Source organism: Syngnathus scovelli, chromosome 10 (genome assembly GCF_024217435.2).
Source record: "Syngnathus scovelli strain Florida chromosome 10, RoL_Ssco_1.2, whole genome shotgun sequence".
Lineage (NCBI taxonomy): Eukaryota > Metazoa > Chordata > Actinopteri > Syngnathiformes > Syngnathidae > Syngnathus > Syngnathus scovelli.
The window spans coordinates 8,443,385-8,467,584 of record NC_090856.1 but is presented as its reverse complement, the minus strand read 5'-3'; the positions used below and the strand labels follow the sequence as shown (position 1 = coordinate 8,467,584).

General features: G+C 38.6%; 1 long non-coding RNA gene across 1 annotated transcript in view; it reads left to right on the top strand.

The window, feature by feature from the left end:
* The window catches only part of LOC125976101 (uncharacterized), an 88,930-nt gene that overhangs the window by 15,035 nt on the left and 49,695 nt on the right, over positions 1–24,200 (top strand). Inside the window, exon 3 of the long non-coding RNA XR_011087543.1 lies at positions 2,295–2,452. This is a non-coding gene — a long non-coding RNA (uncharacterized lncRNA). The remainder of the gene's footprint in view (positions 1–2,294; positions 2,453–24,200) is intronic.

Here is a 24,200-nt window from a genome sequence, read left to right as displayed (position 1 = left end):
AACTGATGGTGGAACGGAGTGGCTATGGCAGCGTTAATGGTAAGTGAGAGGTAATTAGAGAGAAAACGACTCATGCGCAACTCTCCATCCGGCAAACAGAGAGGGGAGCTGGCCTCCCCGCCGCCTCATTCATCATCATCTGCTTAGCAGGCGGCTCGGATATAGGATGAACGGAACAGCCCTTGCCATCTCTCTCCTTATTTTAGTGTCTTTCTGCTGTTGCTAAGAGTCTTCTAAACGTCCAATGTACTATATACGTATGTTTCACTTGATCTAAAACTTTGTCTACGAATAGTATTCCCCAATCTGTTTGTATATACCGTAGTCAACTTTGTGTCTGTCTTACACCTTACTTCTTGTAACATGTCATTAATTTAATATTAGTTATTTTTTCTTCAATTTCCCTTTATGTTTTAAAGCTGCATCATTATCATTGCTGTACTTAACAAGTGGTACAACTGGAATGACATAGCAAGGCTCTGGAAGGCACACAGCAATATTAATAATTGGTTGCTAAGGGTGACAAAGAAAAATGGAGCAAAGCTCAAAGAAAATGAAACTGAAGAGAAAGACATGGACAGAACTCCAGGGTATGACGAGCAAACAGAACTAATTTGGAGCAGAAAGTAATTTGTGGAATTCTTGACTGGCGGCAGTTGTTGGAGCAACAAACAACAGATACTTCCAAGGTACCTTAATTTGCCACTTGAGCACTTGCTTCCTACCTCTTCTTGACTTCTAAAGTTGTCCTTTTCCGTTTCCATGTATAGCTACACCCTTTGAAACTTTGTAGAAACAGATTGATTGAACACAGTTATAGTATTTATAGTATTTGTCTATTGGCACAATGCTCAGGTTACAAATGGATTGCTGCATCAAATCCCATAAAGAGATGTCACCATGCAAGATGTGAGTACACCACAGTTCAATGGAATGATTAGTGGCAATGGCTTTGACTGTATTTATGTCCACAACAGCACAAACTGCCCTTCTTTAATTGCTAGACTTTGGCCGTGATTCAGAATTTCAACCTCAAACCCTAAAATTGTGAAATTGCTTTGTGGAGGGTACTGTTCTAACAACCAGTGAAGAAAGACTCGACACTGTACGTTTGTTCATATCAGATTATCAGGCATTTGATATATTGCCCAATCTGATTTAATGTGCAGCCCATTTAGAGACTGAAAATAATCTTCCCCAATAAACCCCAGAAAGTCTCACATATCACAGATGCCTATTGTTTGGAATTTGGCCTCCAAAGAACAAAAACTATTTTCAGCTGCTGCACTTTTATATTCATGCTGCCTCTTTCAACATGCACTGGAACACATAAATAAAGCTATTAGGTTGCGGAAAACTTACAAAACTGTCTCACAAGGGACATAAAGCACATATGGCTCTCTGATCAAGGCCTCAAGGTATCGCCGCCCAAGAACGCCAGCCTTTTCCAATCAAGCAGAATCTGATAACATATTTATTTAATGAGGGAGGCTGACATCATAGCTGCATGATAATGCAGCAACGTTTTTGCTTCAGCATGTTGCTCATAGACGCTTCATTCAATTTTCATAGTAAAGGCTGAGGATTCCATTCAAAGCAGCAGAAAGAGGCTACAGTATATTACTGTCAAAATACAGAAAGTTCAACTTTTTAAAACAGTAAAAAAAGGTTAATGCCAATCTAACAAAATATGTGATTAGAAATGCTATGTTCTTTTGACTTAACCACTTTGACTCAACAACTTTGGCCTTGTTTAAACACGAGTTTATCTTGAGCTTCACCCAGATCACAATCTTGCGTAATAGTTTGCCCCATGCATCACCAGTCTTGCTGAGGGCATTATACACCAAGATACTCTCAGGCAGCAGACTGTCTCAATTCTAAGGTTGTTTGGTCACATCCTTGATAAGGCGCTGTGATCCAATCCTAACAGTGTGTTTAAGATGGTTTGTTTGTGCACTGGTTTGTCACATATCACCCCAGCCCCACCAGCATAGATACACTGTACCATTCTAGAAAGGCCAGCGGTAGCTGTGTAGGCACTGGAATAAAACCATGGATTTTAGAATCAATATTGTTTGAAAGATAGCATAAAATTAAATATTGGTCCACTGAGCCTTGAATCTTTTAGAAAAGCTGCAAAGACGAAATCAGAGCTGTTTTATGAGGACAAAAGTTTGTCAAAAGAGTGGAATTTTTTGCTGTGTGTTTGACACTATAATAGTCAGTTATAATAAATTAATGGAAAGTGCGAAAGTGTATTATGTGCATTTTATTCTAACTTTCCCTCACAGGATTGATTAATCCTGCACGACGACAGGGACAACTCTACGCAATATCTGATCATGGTCCTGTCAGGATGGAGAATGTATTTTCAAGGTGGTGTGAATGCTTGCTTACTCGCCCACACAGAATCTGCAAGATAAGAAAATGATGACGCTCACAAGAAAAGGTAAGAGAATAAAGTAAATTGGAAAAAGGTGGTTGAGGAACCAAAGTACGTATTTCATATGGTCATCCTCGACTTAATCCTTTTGTTGCTATATTTGTAAATATGTGCTGTCACGTCTCATTATGTCCCAATTTCCCTTGTTTCTTTAGTAATCTTACTTTTAAAAGAAAAATACAATGTTTATATATTAAATAGTCAGTAGTTGTATCGACTCCCACGTATTTTTTTATTCCAGTGCAGTGATTTGGGTGTAAATGGTTCACTCAAGAGTATCTTATTTGCACGAGAGAAAACATGACTCACTTACTCCATCAGAGAAAGTCCATGGTCATTATGTGGTTTTAAAGTGAAAAACCTTCCTTGTCCAAACTAAGACCTGGGGTTATAAGACCATACAAACAGAGGCCAAAGAAGTGTTCTCGTAAAATTGACAAATTCTTGTTTCAATATCAAAGTGTAGCAGTTAGTGAGGTATGGACTCTGGAAAACTTTTCTGTTTGTTTTTTTTTTCTTTTACTTCATGGAGGTAATCGACCCACCGCTGCTGTAATAGTGATATATCACTTGTGTCTTTGTAAAAGAAGATGCCTGGGAGGTGGCCTCCAAATATGGGTGCAAGTGGTTTGTGTATTGTGGAAGTGGGTTTAAATCAAAGCAAGGGACCACAAAGATTATCACTGTGGTACAGATGTGCAAATCACAGGGTAGCTACTTACTACACTAGAGAAGATTTGTCCCCAGACACCATAAATACAAAATTGCATGTACTCTACTTACCTCTCCGTGCTCCAGTTCAATGTCTTTTAGAGACCTTCTGGTTTTTAATGTTCATGTGGTAGCAATCACAACCCCTCCTATCACTACTACATTTAATTACTCCTCTCTCATTCGAGTCGCTTTAGGGTTATGTATTTAACAACACAATTATTCCTTCTTGACAACATAACTATTCATCGAGGCCTTTATTTGATGTGTAAGCATCAGGAAAGCAATGCTGTTACAGTTCAACTTGAAATGATTGTCAGCGGTTCCATTGACTACGCAGTGTTGAAGTATCTCAGCAAGTTTTTAATTTGCAGCATGTATGATGTGTCATCAAAAGCAAAAGTAATAACAATAAAAAATAAATAATGATAAATAAAAATATCACAGATTCTAGTTCCTATGGAAGATAGCAAATTTTGTGTTCCATCCATCCGTCCATCCGTCCGTCCGTCCATCCATCCATCTTCAACACTGCTTATCCTGTTCAAGGTCGCGCGGGGTGCTGGAGCCTCTCCCAGCTGACATCGGGCGAAAGGCAGACAGAACTCTGAACTGGTTGCTATTCAGTCACAGGGCACATATTGAGACAAATAACCAGTCACACCCACATAACTTTAAGCAAAATACTTGTTTAGGTTTGACCCTCTGCCACTGGCTGCTTACCATTTTTGGTCCATTAAATGTACTGTCATGCTCTGACCCGGAAGAGATGCAGTTGACCTATATACAGTCAGCTGTTAGTGAGCAGCCTCAAGCCATGAGAGCAATCTGGTTCCTTGGCTTTCTCAATTTTGTTGCTATCTCTCCACGCTTGCTCTTGTTGCTTTCGTTGGACCTCACACTTTGGACTCTGAACTACCACTCAACCCCCACATTTGTCTTTTTGGCTCTCTTCAAGCTTGATGCTGAATAGCCTTGGGAGATGACCTTTCTGGCAGCCGGTGGACTGTCAAGCCTGATTACAATTTAGTGTTCTTGTGTCAGTGTACACAGGCTCCCGAGTTTGTTGAATGTGACATCATCTGGCATATACCCAAGGCTCCGGTGTCACTAGAGGTCGGCAAGCCTGAACTTTTACAGCTAAATCATTCTAATGATTATTTGTTCTCAAAAAGAATTTGTTTCAAATAGACCTGTTTTTCAAAGCACGGTGCACAAGATTTTCCAAATAATTTCCTCTGTGATAAGTATCTCCGTCCGCCCATCCGCCAGTCTGTCCATCCATTCGTTCGTTCATCCATGCATCCCAGCCTGTCCAGGGTAGTCCCAGGGAGGTGTCAAAAACAGATTCTTCCCACCTCATTGGGCTCCTTTGTGTTTGAATGTTTGACAATCTTTAGCTTTTTTTTTTTAGCTTGTTTTGTAATCTCATGTTTTTGTTCTTTTACTGTATTTTATTTTTCTGTAGTCACAACATCTATCCTTATACAACAGCGTCAGCGATAACTCTGACTCACCAAACACAAGGCTTTAATTGATGCTGTATTAGTGTTGCCTGAATAAATATTTATGAAGCAAATGGAAATTACATGCAAGTGGTAGTTGAATTTGGACACAATGCCTGGTTGCAGGTGTGTTGGCTGCTGTTTCGTCAACTCCACGGCTGAGGTAGAAGCAGGTATTTTGGGAATTTTGCAGACCAGTATATTGTGTATGGAGAACATTGGACCGTGACCTGGCTTTGTAATAGGATCTTGTGCTCACGCTGAGTAATTGGCCTCCGGGGCTACATCCAAACTCGAAGAAAGGTAAAGTAAGAGCTTGTCAGAAGACGAGCCAAAAGCCAGTACGAAAATAAAAGACTGGTAGGCCTTAAGGTGTTTTTTTTTAGATTGGCTGGTCTCTGAGAGGGTAACAACCTCAGTGTCATTCAACTTTTCTTGCTAAGATCTTTGAGTTTAGCTTTTATAGTTGGAATTGTAGAGGAATCTTTCACTTTGTTTGAGGGAAGTTGGAATAAGCCTGCACATAAACACTGTTGTGAAAATCACATTTACATTTGGCGACCTTGAGTGCCTTGAAAGGTGCCTTGTAATTATTATTATTATTATTATTATTATTATTATTATTATTATTATTATTATTATTATTATTATTATTATTATTTGAGTCAGCACCTTTCACAAGGGCAACCATGGTGAAAAAAAAAAAATACAAAAACAAAAACATCCACACACACTGATGGGTGTAATGACTAATCAGTGAACCCAGCATGTAACCAGCATGTAACCTCAGTAACCCTAAGACTGCTACTCCAGACACATATTAGTCATGCAAATCCTTAACCTTGGACTCAAGACACTCCTCTTGCCAGACTCTTCTGTCTTGCAGCAGCATGAGCTTTGTCTTTTTGGCTGCTCATCACATTTCCAATCATGCTTATCACCTCCTATTCTTTCCATAGCCTGCTGTGGTATGGGTTTGTGTATTAGAATATATTTAGGGAAATAAAATGGGAAATTGGAGCCGAAGAATGTTTACATCTTTCCTCTTGGCTCATTTAAAAATGAGTTTTGCTTCCAATGTAATATCAATTTAATATTGCTGGAATGGCCCGGCACATGATCCAGGGGGAGCATTCATTGTTTTATTACAGATTAAACAATCTGAGTGGCTTCTCTGTGGTTTGTATACCCAATTGTCCTTGGGTGTTTCTTTCAGAGCAGATTGTTATGGTCATTCAAACTTCACTGCAATCCAAACAGCAAGGAACAGCCTGTCTCTTATTAATCATTAATGATTTAAAAAAAAAATCATTACAACAGCTTTACCCAAGAGAGACACTTCAAATATTGAAGCATTATAATAATGATTTTATATAAAATTCAATGCGCTCAACCAGCCATCTAGGTAAGACAAAATAAAACAAACACACTCTATTCCAGTTTGATGTGCTTTTTAAATTCAAATGTGTCTTTCAATGTTCACAACTGCCATAAAACTTTAGCTTTAGAACAAGAATACTGAAATTTATTTAGCCTAATTTTGCTGGATCAATTGTATTTGTTTCTGATTACTGTACGTTGGGATAATGTCTATTATCTCCAATTTATTTTATCATTCACAGCGATCAGGTCAGTTATTCCACCGGCAATAATTTGCCCTGTCTTAATTCCAGACCTGATATGCTGGCAGTGAGATGTTATAGCAGCCTCCGCTGACAGACCCTGGCAGGTTTGGCCTTTTCCCCCTCGGGAAGACTTCACTGTCAAGGGTAGCTTACCTCTGCCGGCAGGGGTGGCTCAAGTGAGAGACATGTGGGTGAAAAGAAGACAGGGAAGTGGGTGAGGAGGAGCAGGTTGTTTAAGAATGCCACTCAGGTTTTCAATTGGAAAGAGGAGGGGCCTCTTTGGGATGACAGAGTGTCTCGAGGATCTAGCGGGAAGGCCAACCAAAATGTGGGGATGAGATCGTTGGCGAGGTGCTGAGAGAGGATGCAAGTGATGGATGACAGTTGTTAGTCTCCGTAATTGTGTTCAGGTAATTGACCCCGTTCGCCCCTTCCTTTTGTGGCTCTCTTCTGAGTGAGCCAAACACTCTATCTTGCTTTTACTTGTGTTGCACAGATGGGAGAAAACATCAGCAAAGAGAGCTCAGCGCAATTACCTTGGCAGCATCGCTTGTTTAGGAAATTCACATTTCTTCCTCAGTAACAATTACAAATGCACATTGCCAGTTCCTCTTTTTGGAATGATTTCTTGCGAAACAATGGGAAAACCCGTTCTATGTCCATTTTTTAAAATTCCTCTTAAACCCCTTTTTTATTGTATGGTTTTGGAATAAACGGTGTGTGTGTTTACCACATTAACTTTTAATTACAATGAAACTTCAATGATAATTTGAATAGTATCTCATAGTAATTAGTTTGAAAATAATTGTCTTTCGAACAGCACATTCACAATTAAAGTGATTAAACTCAACATCTAAAAATGCTTTGAAATGGAGAAGGAGATTTTAACTCCCATCTTCATGCATCAGCAGATTATTGCGGCATTCATCTCAGGTCCTGGACTCTGTGCTGATAATTGCGTGACTCTATCTTGATCTATAACCTCTGATTTATACTGAGCTCTGCAGGGTGCTGAGTTCAGTTTAAAAGTCAAGGCGGAAGAAAGCATGTTACTCCTAAAGCTCTGCCAATTATGATATGGATATTCTTGCAAATGCTGACAATCGCATAGTTAAATACCTAAATGACTACATTTATTTCACCTAGACATGGTTGTAGTGATTAAAGCATGCATGTTTTATTGAAGGAAATTCAAACAGTATATTGATCATCACACATTTTTTTCTGATCATCAGCCACTGTCTACTTAAATTTAAACTGTAAATCTTTACTTGGAAATGTTTTTTTAAATTTGTGTTGAAGTGAATAACTTCAACACAAATTTAAAAATACAAGGGTGAGATTGATTTATAAATATTAGTGATGCCCAAAATCTAGCTGATATAGGTTAGAGCAGGGGTGTCAAACTCATTTTTTTCACGGGCCGCATTGTAGTCATAGCTTCTTTTGGAGGGCCATTATGACTGCCAACCCAAATAAATGTATGAGCACCATGTTATATACAGTGAAAGCTACAAAACAAACTGACAAATAACTCATTTTCAAATCAGATGAGTAAAAACTGGTCAAATATTTAAAAAAAAAGATATTATTAAAAGTGAAGACAATTTACAATTCTAGTAATGACACACGAACTTGATGCACAATTTGTCTTCGCAGGACACATAAAATGATGTGGTGGGCCGTATCTGGCCCCCGGGCCTTGAGTTTGATACCTGTGGGTTAGAGCTAGCCTCCGATGCTAATGAAGGGGCATATAAAACTTGCACGTTGCACCCCTCCCTTACCTCCTGCAACCTGAATTCAGTTCACATCCCTCGCCATGCACCTGTACACATTATGCTTTCTATTTCATTCACAAGGTTGTTATCGTCTAAAAAGCAATAAGCTATCAATCCATCACTTTACAACTAATCCATTTTTAACTATCAGACAAAACTTAGGGATGTAATTCGGTAGTAAACATGATTTTTTTCCACACTCACTTTTATGTTCAATCAGCCATTTTAGGACCAGGCGGTAAATGCTAATGACACGCTACTGACACAGACCATAAACTGTACCCATCGTCAACTTTGTAATTTGCCAGAGCCTTTCGGGAATCGCAGTGTGACGACATCAAGTTGTCTGATCCGACAGAGGAATGTCCTGCTGATGTCCTGTCTTTCTTGACCTTGCTTGCATTGATTCACAGTCACTGTGCTGAGGCATTGTGGGCGTGCAATATCCTTGCCTGGACATTTTCATTACAGACACAGACTATAACACTGGCAGATGTGGTCAATCGCAAAGCCTTATTTGTGTTCAGTATAAAAGTGTGGTTGGTTTGGTAAAATGTTACGATTCAGGAAAGTCTCTAGTGATGTGTGTCAGCTGTTAGTTACCGTATTTCCTCGAATACAGGTTTTCCATTCGGACAACAATGTATGATTTTGTATGAAGGTTGTCCCACACAAAGTCACCATCACTAATCTATGCTAATGCAATAGTAAAGTCAAAATGACAATGAATGTCATATAATCAAATAACGTCACCATCCCCCCACCCGTAGGATGTCTGGTCCTCTCTACATTTGAAATAAGCACCACAGGCAACTACTTATAAGGAAATAAAATATAAATGTTCAACTGATTTAAAGGGTAGTTAATAAAAGCACGGCACGGTTCCTGTCATATACACGATGCCACACCTCAACAATTTTCTAACAGTAGCTGGCTTATATAATTACAGCCACTCTGTGACCTTTAACCTCAGATGTTTAACCGCCAAAATTTAAGCAGTACCGCCATCATAACATGAGGAATGGCCCATTCGCTGTTTTCTCAGACTGAATAACCCCAGAGGAGACTGACCTGAGGTGAATTCCACCAAGATAGATATGTGATTAACATCAGTTCTGTGGAAAGTTGCCAATAATTAGGGAAAGATAAATCAGGATCATCTCTCTCCAAGGTCAATGAGCACTGACAGTTTTGTCTTTGAGACACAGTCTTTTTTTTAACTCCAGCGCTGGCTCAGTTTCAGCACTTCTAAATTAACAATGCCACTATACATTACAAGACAAAGTGAAATTCAATGAAAAGCTCAAAAAATGATATTCAGCAGCTTCTTTTTTCCCCCTTCTTTTTTCAGCTTCCTCAAAGTACGCTCAGTTCCAACAGATGAAAGCATATTTTCTTTCAATCTCAGTACGTATTAAATCGAAATAAAGGCATGGTCACACATCCCGAAATGATCATTTGAGCCATCTAATATCTGACATTCATGTAGGTCACAACGGACTTCAAAATGACACTGCACCTGACATCGCTGTGAGTCAATTAGCCAAAGTGTTGGATCTAAGTGATGGCAGACGGCATTTGGCAGTGTCAGCCAACACTCATAACAGCCGGCCTTTATTGATCTCACTGCCGGATAAATTATGAAGAAGGGTGCAGCATTTCTCCTACTGAGCTAAGCTCACAAGAGTACATTTATACTCTGAGAACATTTCTAAACTAATTAATTGAGGCTTAGTATTCAAGACATTGTGGGATTCAGTAGAAATCACTAATTAATTTAAGCAGAAACTGTAGAAATAATTAATGTATGGAAAATAAACGGGTGCCTAGGCACAGTTGAAATACAATTTTGCAGTCAGTGGGACTTGCAACAAAAGGCTCCACTAAACAATTAATGTGTTTCCTTGGCAAAACATACACTTTTGAAGAAAGAAACTATCTTGCATTCCTTTGTGATAAAAAGTAAAGAGTCATTTTGAGTTTATTTTACATTGATGCTCCTGCCCAAGTTAATATTTATTGTATTTCAGAATCTCAGGCAACATAAACAATCATTAATTGAACGTACATGTTTATGGAACATGGGATAAAACAGGAGTAAAACCCATGCACAAAGAGAACACAAATGTGTTACCTCGAACAACATCAGCACCACCATGCTGCCTTTTCAAAGGAATTTTTTTAGTAGCCTCCAGCACTATTTGTTAACAAAGATAAAGTTTTGTTTTATGGCATCAAAGATCAGTCAGCTGTCTTTACAAAGAGTGAAAATATACTCTCCATCAACAAAGGCGGGAAATGAAAGCCAAAACTAACCTCTTTAGAAACAGACTTCGAAAGATATTTTCTTCAGATACCTAAAAGGGGAAAACAAATCATTTGAATTATATAGCACTCACCAATCAACAAAAAAATTGTAATTATAGCAACTAAATGCTTTTTGAATTAAGGGGGATTATAATATAATAATACACTGATATGCCATCTAATTTTTTGCAATGCCTGTGGTTCTCATTTCTCCCCATGACTAATCTCTTTTTGGCAAAAACTGATCCAGTTCAGCGGCTATCTCTTTTTGTAGGCAAAAACAAAAAAGCTTATCTCAAAGCCTATAACCCTTAACCATAATGGCAGGGGACTTTGTTTTTCGTATAGGGGAATAGTCATGCTGAAACAAAGAAGGACATCCAGCAAACTGCAAGCAAAGTTGGATTAAAGTATTGTCTAGAATGTTTTATTATAATCCTGTATACCCAGGAATGTGGAAACTAGTTATGTCATCTGAGCCTTAAGCAAATGAATATAGTGCAGAAAAGCATGCTTAATTTCTAATAGGAGCAGATAAAGACGCCAAGCTTATTATGACATGATCAGTCTTGAGATGCTCACAGATGATGCCTCTAATCTAGGACACAAGCCCGAAAGCCCTGAAGCTTAGTAAAGCCACTAAAAGCTACATTTTTATTTAGGTCAATGATAACTTCAGGATGCACTGACTAACATGTATATATAAAAGTTTTTGCCGTGAGTTTGTCTTTTATTTAATTCATTTGGTTGAGACATAACCATTTATGACCTTCAAGATCACTGCAGGGACTCGAGCTTGTCCATGAGAATTGGTTTGGAATCCTTTTCCAGGAGCAGAAAAGTCAGAGACAAACCTAACTTAATTTGAATCTCAAATGAATTCATTTATATAATATCAAAGAGACTGACCAGAAGTTGCAGTTATTATCTTCTCAACATTAGCCCTGATATTTGTTTTTTGTTGTTGATAAACTTGGCAACCCCTGTGAATTACATTCAGTTTGTAGTTTTGCCTGTTCTTTTGTAGATAAACGCTAATCATGAATTAGTCAATGGTTTGGCCAGGCCTTTAATTATATACTAAACAAACAGCAATGATTTACAGCACACTGGCAATCATTCAACAAGAGTCTCATCAGATTGACAAAACAGCCAGAAAAATCAGTGCTTTCCCAATATGGTCTCTTTTGGATCATTTTCATTGCCTTCTTAAATTCTATTTCAACTTGGTTATCCAGTGACTTCCTTTGAGTTCTGAAACTCCGCTCTGTATTTATGATATTATAACCCATACTAATATTTAAAAACCCACCACAGATATTGCACTTATGTGCTTCAAACAAAATGGTTCATAATGAAAATCTAAACCCTCTTTTCCCTCAGCCGAAAGATATCGCTGAGTGCACAACACACTAAACAAGCCAAACGGTTAGGGCCTTGGCAGCTTCGCTGAGCACAGCTTAACCTTGCCTGCTGCAGCATTATCAGGACCAACACATTGATGGAGTACTATACCTGATGCTCCTAACAGTGCCAACCCTGGCCTTGCCCCTGCCAGACAGATGCAGCACCTTGTTGTAAGCTCCTGTGCCACTTGAAGGAACGCATCTGCACACGGAGAAAAAGGTTGTGTGGGTTTTGAAGTCATTGGGCTGTGTAGCTTTGTTCCGCTTGTTGATGAGTGTACAACTAAAAACAATAGAACAATGAGAACGTCCAGTTCATACGGTACAGAAAACGTTGAAGGTGAACACTATGCTGCAAATTGTGTTGGATTGGGGATTTTAGAACGAGACTGTCATAATGGCAGTGTTTTGAGTCGCAACAATGAAGTGGATTGAGTAAATGTACTTGTTCTAACAGGTTTTTATTATTGAAAACAAAATGCTGTGGAAATGGAAGATGCAAACCATAGTCATTGTGAGCAGGTAGGCGAAACACAATAGGATTAGAGAGGAGATTTATCCTCGCTTTGTGTTCTGCAGTTAGACCAGATTATCATCGTTTCATTGTGTGAAAATTGCCCAGAAATTTGTTTTCAATTTGCCATGCACTTGGATTGCATTTGGTCATGCCTGATTGTGCACGTGGAGAGGGGCTCTGTGTTGTGCACTCTGAAGTTTGACAGGATTAAACACTTTCGCTCTCGCCATGATAATTGTGTCATTTGTAACACATTTGTTTTTGTTTGATACGTGCAGACCTGTTAGCATTAGCTCATGCCTGAACGACTGAGTGTTTAACATCATCATGTTCAGTTTTACAGTGGGTCACATGACATTCTCCCTCTGATTTCCACCCGACAAATACTTTAAAATGCAAAAAAACATGGTACTTAAATGTCCTTTGCTTGTGTCAATCTCCTGCATGGACTCCAAAGAGTCTCTGTCACGTCAAAGCTTGTCTGCACCTCTCTTGCGCTGAATTTAAAGGGACTAAGAGGAGTCTCTTTCATTGGCCGGCCGGGAAGCAAATAGTCTGTTTTCACTCTCCCAACGGCGCAAACATCCCTTTCTAAAAGCACCTGAAAGTATCAAAAGAAAGAAAACTCCACCCATATGCAGTTAGACTGTAATTTGAATTGCGCTGGGTGTGAAAATAGGTTTACACAATACATTGAATAAGCTCAGCATGTCGCACGTAACTATCCAGTTGTACCTCATTTGTTATTATTAGTATTTGAATTGAATTGGACTGTGTTGCCTGTGAATTGGAAATAGGATGTGAAGCTGAGGCCATCTCAGTTCCAGTACTTTAGCCAGAGTTCTGCCTCAGTGAGCTGGGCTGATTGGGATGCGGTGGGGTTTCTCCATTTCTCCCCCACTCGCTTTCTCCTTGTGTGCCTCATTCTGCCTGGCCTGAAAGACATTGTGATGAAAAGATGGGGGGCTTGGAGCTGGGGGCAAGTATTTGATGAGGTAGGGCACATAGCGGGATGCACATACATTTGAATTTGATTGTTTTTTGACATAAAAAAATGACACAGAAGCACAGAAATGTAACTTTTGTCTGTAAGACGAGTTTCCAATCTTTCATCTCAAATTATTTAAAGGCATAATGCCTGGAATAAATTATTGCTCTTACAGAATGTGCTATAATAAAATCTCCGGCAGTAGTTTGCTAATTGCATTACACCTACTTGAAAAAAAAAAAAAAAAAAACAAGTGTGTAGCTCCTTTTCCGAGGACAACATTTTGGGGCGTTTGTGGGAATTTTGTCTGTCCATATAGCCTTTTATTTTTCAAACCGCATGTCCTCATTTATTGGAACAAAGCAAGTCTCTAGTGCTTTTGGAGACACGCCCAGCCTTTATTCCATATGTAAGCCCCTGTGTCTACACATTTGTCTGAAGTCAGTGAGGCAAATGAAGATTAACCAGAAATGTTTATGTTTGCATCGTGTGTACATCCAGGCTGCCTGTAAATCGGGGAGAACAAAATACCATCCGAGCATGTCCAGGATTACCATCATCTCCATGGCAACTGCCTCCTCCTCTACCTCCCTATTTCCTAGTCTTTACTCACTGCTTGGTAATTGTGGCGCTCATTCTCCGACACCAACTCATTCATATCTGAGCTGCAAAAATAAAATATTCAGAAATTGCGAAGCGGTATTAGCTAAAATTGAGTACAACCACTCTCACTGAGCACTATTCCAATGAGCTTCCTTGATTTACAATATTTTTTCACTCACCAACCTCCTTTTACAATAGGACGGTCACATGGAGTCAAGGCAAATTGTGCTAGATTCAATTTCTGTCATATAAACATGTTGAGTTGAGTTTTAAGGTAGATGGAATTACACTGCATCTGGAGGTTATTGTACTGATATCCAGAATATTTCATGACTAAATTACATTTCTTATAATAAAAACTCAAAAGATTATAACATAAGAACAAAAAACCAAAATATTACAAAATAAATAGCACATATTTTCCAATTTCTCAACCATTGAACCAGAACATCAACTTTATTGATATTAGGTATTATTATATTGCCTTTTAAACATTTTTGTCATTAAGAGACAGGACAAGCATTTTAATAATAATGATAGATGCAATTTAACACTAGAGCTGTGAGCAGCATTAGAGTACTGACAGATTGGGATTATTTAAATTAAATACATCAAATTAGAAAGTTATTCAGAAAAATATGACCTTTGTCATATGCCCCAAATATGGAAATATTGGAAAATATATATTTTTGGAGAGTTAGGGTTTAAATAGAGTCTGTAAATGTCTGGTACAGATTCTACCCTTGTGGTTACTGTCCCTCTAAAGATAGTTTAGCCCTAAACGTACTGGCTCTTTAATGGTACAATGAATACCAGTCTGAAGTTCACTCCAAACCAATAGAATCCTGTTTTACACCATGCCTTGCATGTCTACAACTTGTTGGCACATCAAAGCCTACGTGGGCTTAAGTAGCAGCAGAAAAAGTAGGGAAAAGAGGAATTTCGAAAACACCTCGGTGAATGCATTGATATAAGAGGATCAGACATGCAAGAGTGGAATCAGGCCCTTAACTATACCAAAGGAGAATAAAGGGTGACTTATCATTTAATCCCTCCATGGTCAGGACAAGGGAGATGAGGAGAGAAGAAGCATGTGTTTGTGAAACAAGTAAAGGATGGAGGGTCACTGGGAAAATTTGTCAGACAAAGGTTGGCGACTTGGGAGGATGCGTTGTGTATCGAGTGACATGGGAGAGGGCGGGAATGATGCAAATTAACCTGTTTCCAGAGTTCACAAGGCAGTCTGGTGACACATTGTCAGAATCACATGACTGTTTTCATTTGAGCAAGCAAAAAAACTTTCTTATTATATTCGAGCGCAGAATCAGACAGAAATGCTTGAATCAGGAGCGTATAAGCATGCACAGCTTTAGAAAACTTTTCTTAAAAGTTCCAACAGCATTAAAAAATTTATAAGAGTGGGATGAGAGCCATCGGGAAAGGGAGGGGGGGGGGTGGGGCGTACTTCTTGGTGAAGAATAGGGACTCAAGGTTATGGGATGTAATTATATCTGCAAGAATTAAACATTTATTAGACAGATTGAAAGTTTAAAAGTGCACAGACACAGGGAATACTTGGTTTAACTAGAGGAGAATTAACAGGAGCTAACAAATCAAATGGATTTAGTGTATGTTTACAGTGTTCCTGACTATGGTGGACTTTGGAGGCCCAGTATTTAAAGGAGCAGAAAGGTCAGTTAAAATATTCAACAAAATATAATCAACATAGTGTAGGCTGCAATGCTGCATCCTTTAAACAGAGATACAATTTTGTATTGACAAGCAACCAAGGAAGGCACTGTGCCTGCATGTTGGATGATCTCCTGGGGGTCTATAGCAGCGAGCTTTATGGTCACATGCAAGCTGGAGTAAGGGCAAGTAGCCAAAAGGAATATAAGTGCCTACAGGGATGATAACAGCGACCTAGCCAAGAAAGAATAAATATCCAGGAGGACAAATCAGCAGGTAGTCAAATTCAACGGCAGCAGGGTCACCCTGGTGGGTGGCTATCCAACCGCTGGATCCAGTGAGTCCTCTAAAACAAATGATCCTGGCTTGAGAGGCAGTCCTCCCATGCCACTGATAAGTGCAACACCTCTCCTGTCTCCTTCACAGCATGCAAATTAAATGGGGTAATTGTGTGAATGCTGTGAGACAAGCATTCCCAACAATGCAATTGTGACTCACAGTATTAAAACCATGCATAATAGCAGCACTTTTACTCACTCAAGTATTTCTCAATTTCCCACTTTTTATGCCTAATATTGGAAATGGAAATATAAGCATAACAAATATCCTTGGCAGGAGTATAAAAAACAACAACAAAATAATGAATTATGTTAATACTGTTTGCATTTCAGCTCTTCGTTTTGCTGGGTCTTGTGGTTTTCCCAATTAAGAAGAATGCTGAGTTTTTGTTGACATTGGACAACACAAATACTACAGGCATTGATATCATTGAAATGTTATATTTATGTATTGGAGACTAGGAAACAAAACAAAAATCACTGTCAGGCGGTTCTACTTTTTGCCTTTGCTCAGCATAGTTCCCATTTGCACAATTTCATCTCTAAAATGGCTTCATAAAAATTGTTTACTATAATATTGCACGATGGCCACAATGGCTAATACTTCTTTCTTCCTAAGTGCAGGTCTGATTCATTATGCGATGGCTGAGGAGATAAGATGCTGAGTCCTATGTGTTTTTATAGAACAAGACTATCTGACTTGTGAACATAAAACACTGTATAAAAGCAGAGTGGCCATGGTACGCACTGTAAAATTAATGATTGTGGATCACATTTCCTCTATGGGTAAAGCATTATAAACAACAGGTGGAGGCTGCCCTTTAGAAGAACTAAGATCTTTCCATTTAAGGAAATATGCTGCTTTACTTTAATCCCATTTCTTTGGACAAAAGCGACACCAAGTTGGATGGTTTTATGTTCTGGACTCCTTTGCTAATATATAATGAATGTTTGCGATGCTTGCAGGCTTTATTGGATTTGTCAGCTATCAAAAAAGTGTTCTGATTTTTCTGTCAGCCAATCTACTCCATACCTGCTGATTTATTCTACACCGTTTATCTTATGATTTAATAAGGAATAACCACACACATGATCTGGCATGAGGAATGTGGGGACAAGTTTGGTTCAAGGCAAGGTACAGTACCTATGTGTACTTACATTGTTCTTTTATTGTTTTGCTGCAGTCCCAAGGGAGGTTTTCTGCATTTATTCATAAGAACCATAGGGAGCCTTTTAAAGATGATATTCTACAGATCAATATGAATGAGTTTTGTTTTTGGGGATATGACCCTATTTGATGTAAGTGCCCTGTTGTGTATGACTATGATTCGAACAATGAGCTATGAGATCTCATGACTGGCTCCAGGCACTGGTCTGGTTTTTAATCTCCAAAAAGTAAATCACACCTGTTCTATGTAATTCCGTCATGCTATTTTTGGCTGGAATATAGACTTACTAAGTCAAATGTGAAGCATAGGGTTTCCATAAAGTTGGACAAAAGGGAGGTTGGTGCAGGGAAATTTGGAGAACGTTTTGAATGAAGGTTAAAACACAAGTGGTGGCAGACATACTAAGGCTTGGTCTGTCTCCCTTGTCGTGACGGTTCCTTTTTGGCTAAAGCTGGGGGTGGAAGTCCCGGCTTCAGTTTCCCTGATTTAGAAGATTGCATAGACTGACGCGCAAGGATAAAGGATCGACACGCCTTGCTTGATGTAACCCTAGCTTGTTGCCATTCTGCAGGTTAATTAGTAGGATTAGAGGGGCAGATGTTTGTTACTTGTTAGAAGACCAGGTTACACCTGAAACACAGGTAGCTGTGGGCTTTTCAGAGTAGCATGAAATTGCTACACGAAACACAATTGGGTTGTTAGGAAACATCCATGTAAAGACTTAGAAGCAATCTTGCATGTCTTAAGACTATATATATGCAAATACGAATGCATTTGGTCTTTTTTTAAGTCACTGACCCTGTGAAACAAATCTCTCTTTAGTAACTATGACAACTGGACGTTCTTTTCATACTAACGTGAAATTCAAAACTTGAACAAAGTCCGTGAAAAAGAATGTGGCTAGACTACAAAGAGGCCATTTGTGCAAGCTTGGTTAAAACAATGCCTGAGGGTACTCTTGTGCTTTTCAACAAAGTCTGATCAGGTTCTTTCCATCAACCGAATGTTCTCAGCTGTTTGCTTGGTCATCATCTATATTTTCTTAAAAATTGTTCCCCAGATCTTGAGACAGTATTTGAGTACTTAATCAAAATCACTTCAGATTAAATGAATTTGGAGTGAGTGACAGATATATGCGTATTATGATTTATCTTGATAAAGTCGAACCTCCAAAATTGCTGTGGATTATTTTTTTTTAAAATTACAATTTAGAGAGCAAATCATGTTTGACTTGCGAGGTGTAAATCTTATTACTCTTATTTTTATGTCTTTGTACTGGTTTAGAACATAGACTAGATGGATTCATTTATTTAGACCCGCCTGAACTCCTACATATCGGAAATTTTAGCCAACTGGGAAACAACTAATTCTTAATTTTTGTCTGTGGTGAACAATAGAACCCCCAGCAACATATTAAAAAATGCCTAATTTTTTAATGCACTCATTAAATATGGATTATAATCGTGTTAAGAGCTTTCTAAAATGATTCAAAGGAGGCCTAGACATTGTGTAAACAAGTAGCTTGCATGACTTCATATAAAGATTAACGGCTTAAAGAGTAATTATAGCTAAGTGACATACTGCATGCTTTGAATGCTGTGTTTAAAAAATAAATACACCAAGCTAAATAATTTCACATTTTAACTGTAGCTTCCCTTCGACAGTCTGTTATTGAAGGGTTTGCTTTCTTTTGAACAAGACCTTTGTGTTCAGGTCAGTGAGCATACAAGCATCATGACAAAGCATAACACTTTTGAAGAGCAACACTCTGCGGGTTCCCTTAATGTTGTCACATGCATGACATGATCTGCGCTCAGACCAGACATAAAGACAGCCATTTAAGCCTCTAAGGTGTAGCTATTTTCCACCCCTAGTATATGTTCTCAGACTTTGGGAAAATTGTCCTCATTTAGTTATTCATCTCAGCCTTGTTAGATGATTTATTTTAACTTGCCTGTACATCCATTCGGCAAACCAGCGAGCCCAGTTATTAGTTGATGATCTTAGACAAGCCTACAACCTTAAGAAAAATATCTCACGAAAATAATGTAGAAATTATAAGATCTTAATTGAAGTACCCAAAACTTGTCTCATCACTAATGTCATACATCAAGTTATCATTTAGTTCAGCACGTACAGCAAAGCATTATGTGAAATGTAACTGAGAGAAAATTACATATTTGAAGATTTATTTGCATCAGTGTTTCTGATACTACAATGCTGAGGTATCCCAAATATACAAGTTAAGATTAAATGAACAATAGAACACATTTGATGTGACTCGAGGTGAAAAATTATCAGGGTTGGCTGAATATTATTGAACTATTGAAGTTTTGATTTAAACCCAAGGCACTGTTCTATAACTGAAACTTATCATGGCCTTAATGTGTGAAACTTTAATAGTGTGAAGAACGAAGCACATTTATTCTAAACCACTGTAAATGCAATCGAAAAGGAAGAAGTTGATTAAGAGGGGGCCGATTGAGTCAGTGTGCCGTATCCAGAGGCCTGTTGCTGCTCCAATAAGTGTAACGACTTTGAATGGAGCACTCAGCACTGGCATTTTACTAATCCCGTTTTGTAATGTAGTCTTTCCTCCCCCATCTTTTTAATTATCATTATCATGAAGTGAAGTGAGGCCAGAGAAGCTCCACGTGCTGCAAAGTTTTATCCAATTACTCGCTCGAAAGAGTTGTATTTTTGTCTCTATTATAGATTAATTTTGATGTTTGATGTCATTTTAAATATTGCTTTGTTATACATTACAGTGAACCAACACACACTCAAATACTACATGGACAAACTAACATGGGCATAACTGATTATGATATTATTATGATTATGAATCATATTTTCTGCTTCATGTTTTCCCTACATGAAGAACATGGTGAGATGATTTATTTTGGTTCATTTATAAGCAGGCTACTTCAAAAAATATATATTCTTGTATAATTTACATGCATTTGAACTCTTCAAAGGCTGTTTATGTCTTTTTCCATGTTCTTGATACAAGACAGGCGTAGTTTAGACTAAAATTTATATTTGTGTTTGAAATTGCCCCACTGAAAATGTTTAAAGACGAGAAAACGTTTGCTGCTGTGCAAATGCGAATTTAAGAACTAAAACAGTTGACTGTAAAAAACAGGAAACTAATTAGTGATTTGTTTTTAAGTGAAATGTTGTTAAGAAAAATATAGTTCATCTGAATACACAATTATTCAATAAAAATTTCATTATGATCATTGAATGCTGAAACATTCAAAAGCTGCAGCCATATATTCAACTCCCCCATTATATTGACATATTCATCGTTTACTAAAACCCTTTCTTAAATTCCCTGAGATTCCCCTGCAAAATGTCATTTAAATCCTTTAATGTGTTCTCCTTTTGGCTACAAATAACTCTTGCAATCTGTTACTTGTTTTCACACACGCCACTAATCATGTGCCTGTCAGAAATATTTCTTGTTGCGGTTTTGGATCTGCCAGACCTCATACAGTGATAGTGGAGGAACTTCCTTTTCCAGAGATTTTAGTTATTATTTGAGAAGACATAATGTCCTATCTTCCATTGTACCTTTGTGGAAGGAAATTTGCCTTCCTGCTGTAAATCATGTGTCAATATTTCAGAAAGTCTAGCAGCACAGTCAGTTTGAACATGGTTTTTAAACAGAGAGAGATCTTTTAGAGCTCCAATAAAATTTGGATGACACATTTTACTCTTCAAACTGCACCCAAAAAAACCCCCTAATTTACGATGATATGAAGAGGCTTATTCTAACTTTGGGCATTTACCTCTTTGGAACTGCTAACTTTTCATACTTAATAATATTCTCTGATGGCTTTATACATGATACATTTGTGACGATTCTTTGTTGAGTTCATGAAGCCCACAATTAAGGAGATACGATCATTTCCTCTGGGAGCCAAGGAGAGCAGAACTGTCTTTTCACTCTTAACAAGCAGTTGTAGCCTTTCCATATCTGGCTCTGAATGGGGAGGCGGGGGTTAAAGTATATCTTGCAGAAGAAGCCATCAGCTCACTCACCCAGTATTTGGTACCCTTTGGTAAGAACTTTAAATTACGCGTCTACAGACGGGGCTATGCCTTAATTGTATCGTAGGTCTTCATCAACTATGCATAGACACCAACTGGTAATTACTTAAGACAGCTCCAGTCACTTGGCTGTCTACACCCAAAGGCAATGCGAGACAACTCCAAGGATGGAAAGAGCGTTCATTCTGTTCTTCAAGCTTTCTTCATTTCAACCTTCCACCAAGTCTGCATCGATCTAATCAACATGAATGCTTTCTGACAGGAAATCAATCTGTGTCTTCCTAATAAAGCACTTCTCATTTTTAAGTTGCACCTCTAGACTGCCTGGGGAAGACCATGAAGAGCTGCTGATTTCACATTTGTAAGGGAAACTTTTAAACGCCTCTTGAATATGAACTTTTAGTTTATTGAAGTACTTACGTGTGTGTGTGCGTGTGTGTGTGGCTCCTTCCAATACAAGAGTGTGCCGCTTTGTGTTAAAGAGGGCATAAGGCAGTTTGTAAAATCTTGAACATTGGTTTTAAAAATGTATTTTTATGGAAATCAGAGACATTATTCAATTTAAATGCATTGCCAGTGCTGAGAATGATTGAAATAGAAATGTGGTCCCAACTTTGTTGATCTCCTGCTCGCTGCTGAAACTGACCCAACCCTTCAGCTATCTGCCAAAATGTGCATTGGAATAGCAGATAATGCGATGAAACTGAGAAACCCATCAGGCTAGTGGTCAAAAGCAGCTAAATGCTCAACAATCATCAAATCAATAACCTGTCCACTTTTTTTCCCCCTCAGAATTTCATCATTAGAGTCATGAGCGAGCTATAGCCTAGCCGTGCTGACTTTGAGTGACTGGTCTTCAGTCAATCACACCCATCGGAAAGTCTTAGTTGAGGATTCCAGATAATATCTCATCCATATCTGACAGTACTATTAAACAAAGTATCTCACGTAGATAACCGTAATGACACATTCAGATGATTTCAAATACTTGAACACACACTCGAATATATACTGGAGACTTATGTACATACAATATTACGGCCCCAGATCAACACGTGTGGACAATCTTGTTCATTTTGCCCAGTACAGTTTAAACAATGCAGATACACTCACAGAAAATTATATTATATGGTATAGTGCATGATGGCGGCTCGGTGGCGCACTGGGTAGCACGTCCGCCTCACAGTTAGGAGGGTGCGGGTTCGATTCCACCTCCGGCCCTCCCTGTGCGGAGTTTGCATGTTCTCCCCGAGCCCGCGTGGGTTTTCTCCGGGCACTCCGGTTTCCTCCCACGTCCCAAAAACATGCTTGGTAGGCCGATTGATCACTCCAAATTGTCCCTAGGTGTGAGTGCGAGTGCGAATGGTTGTTTGTCTTTGTGTGCCCTGCGATTGGCTGGCAACCGGTTCAGGGTGTCCCCCGCCTACTGCCCGATGACGGCTGGGATAGGCTCCAGCACGCCCGCGACCCCCGTGGGGACTAAGCGGTTCAGAAAATGGATGGATGGATGGATGGATGGTATAGTGCATGATAAAAAAATTTCGATGGGTATTCTATAAGTTAGCTTTTTGTGACAGCAAATATTGATGCCAATAATTCAAATAATTGACTTACGTAAAGTTATTTGTTGGGTGATAATCAAAACTACAAAAGAGAGTTTAACAACCAGATATTGTATCGTGCATATCACATGTTAAACAAAATTCCCAAAGTGTATAGACTGAATACAGACATCTAGTTTCTTGTGTATGCCAGGTGTTGGGAAGTAACATCATTAGTTAAAAAGTCGAATTAACCTTAATTCTGTGGCCACCAAGCTTGGCTGCGCCTAATACCTTCAAATCCCAATTAAAATATGGTAAATCTTTTCACAAAGTAAATTTGGAGATTTGGCTGGATGAGTTTGATGTGAATGGCCTGAAGGATTGACTGGAACAGAGATTAATGCAGATCCTCTTATCCAATATTAATGACCTCCTGAGAAATGTTGTTTTGGATAAATGGACAAAATACTCAAAATCTTGTAGAAATTATTCCCAGAGGAATGGGAAATCTTGGATTTCTTTTATTCTTTTACGTTCACTTGCAGTCCTCTTTCCATTTTTTTCAAAGCGGTTATGGTTAAGAAATTTTGTTTTGATAACATTTTAAAAACTACTCTACTCAGGGGGCCATAGGATCTACCAAACTGCAGTATTGTATTATTGAAGGAAATAACTGCGAACACCACATAATCTCTTTTTACTGGCCATAGTTTTGATAAAACCTCTAAGAATGGTATCATTTATCAATACAAACAAGAGTCAAATTGTTACTGAAATATCGCTTTCTGTTGTAGCCTCGTGCTCATTATTGTGTGAAATATAGGCCAAGTAGATACTCCCAAACTGTATTTTGACAACCTGCAGACCTTGATTAACTACTGATTGGCTAAATGCCTTGAGAAAGAACTGATATGGGAGAGTTTGGCAAGGTTTTATCCATGAAGAAGCTTTGGATTAAGAAAATTGATCATAATAAAGCAAACATCGCACTGAGCCAAATCTCTGCCTGTTATTTGGCCCTCACCCCTGCATATCAAAAAAGTGACATGTGAAGGAGAGCAGAGAGTGTGAATGTGAGGTGCTGAAAGTGAGAGAGTGGGGATGTAGCCACAGAACCATCTGGCTGCTTTTGGCAGACTTTCATTTCAGTTCTCAGAAAATCACAGACATACCTTGCAGACACAAAAAGTTGGGACCTGTTATGCATTAGTCAATAAATGCCATCTATTTTTGTCTTGACTCTTTACTTGGGGGGGAATACACCATCCGAATCGTTACCGTATTTTCCGGACTATAAGGCACACCTAAAAACCTAAAATTTTCTCACAAGCCGGCAGTGCGCCTTATAGTCCGGTGCGCCTTATACTCCGTATATGGACCAAATTCTTAAATTTAAAATGGCCCGAAACATTGTGTCATGAAATCAATCACAAGTGGCCCGCTGAAGACTATGAATCATGAATCAAAAAGACTACGGATCATTATTTTGTGATTATAAAGTAATTTGTTGCGTCT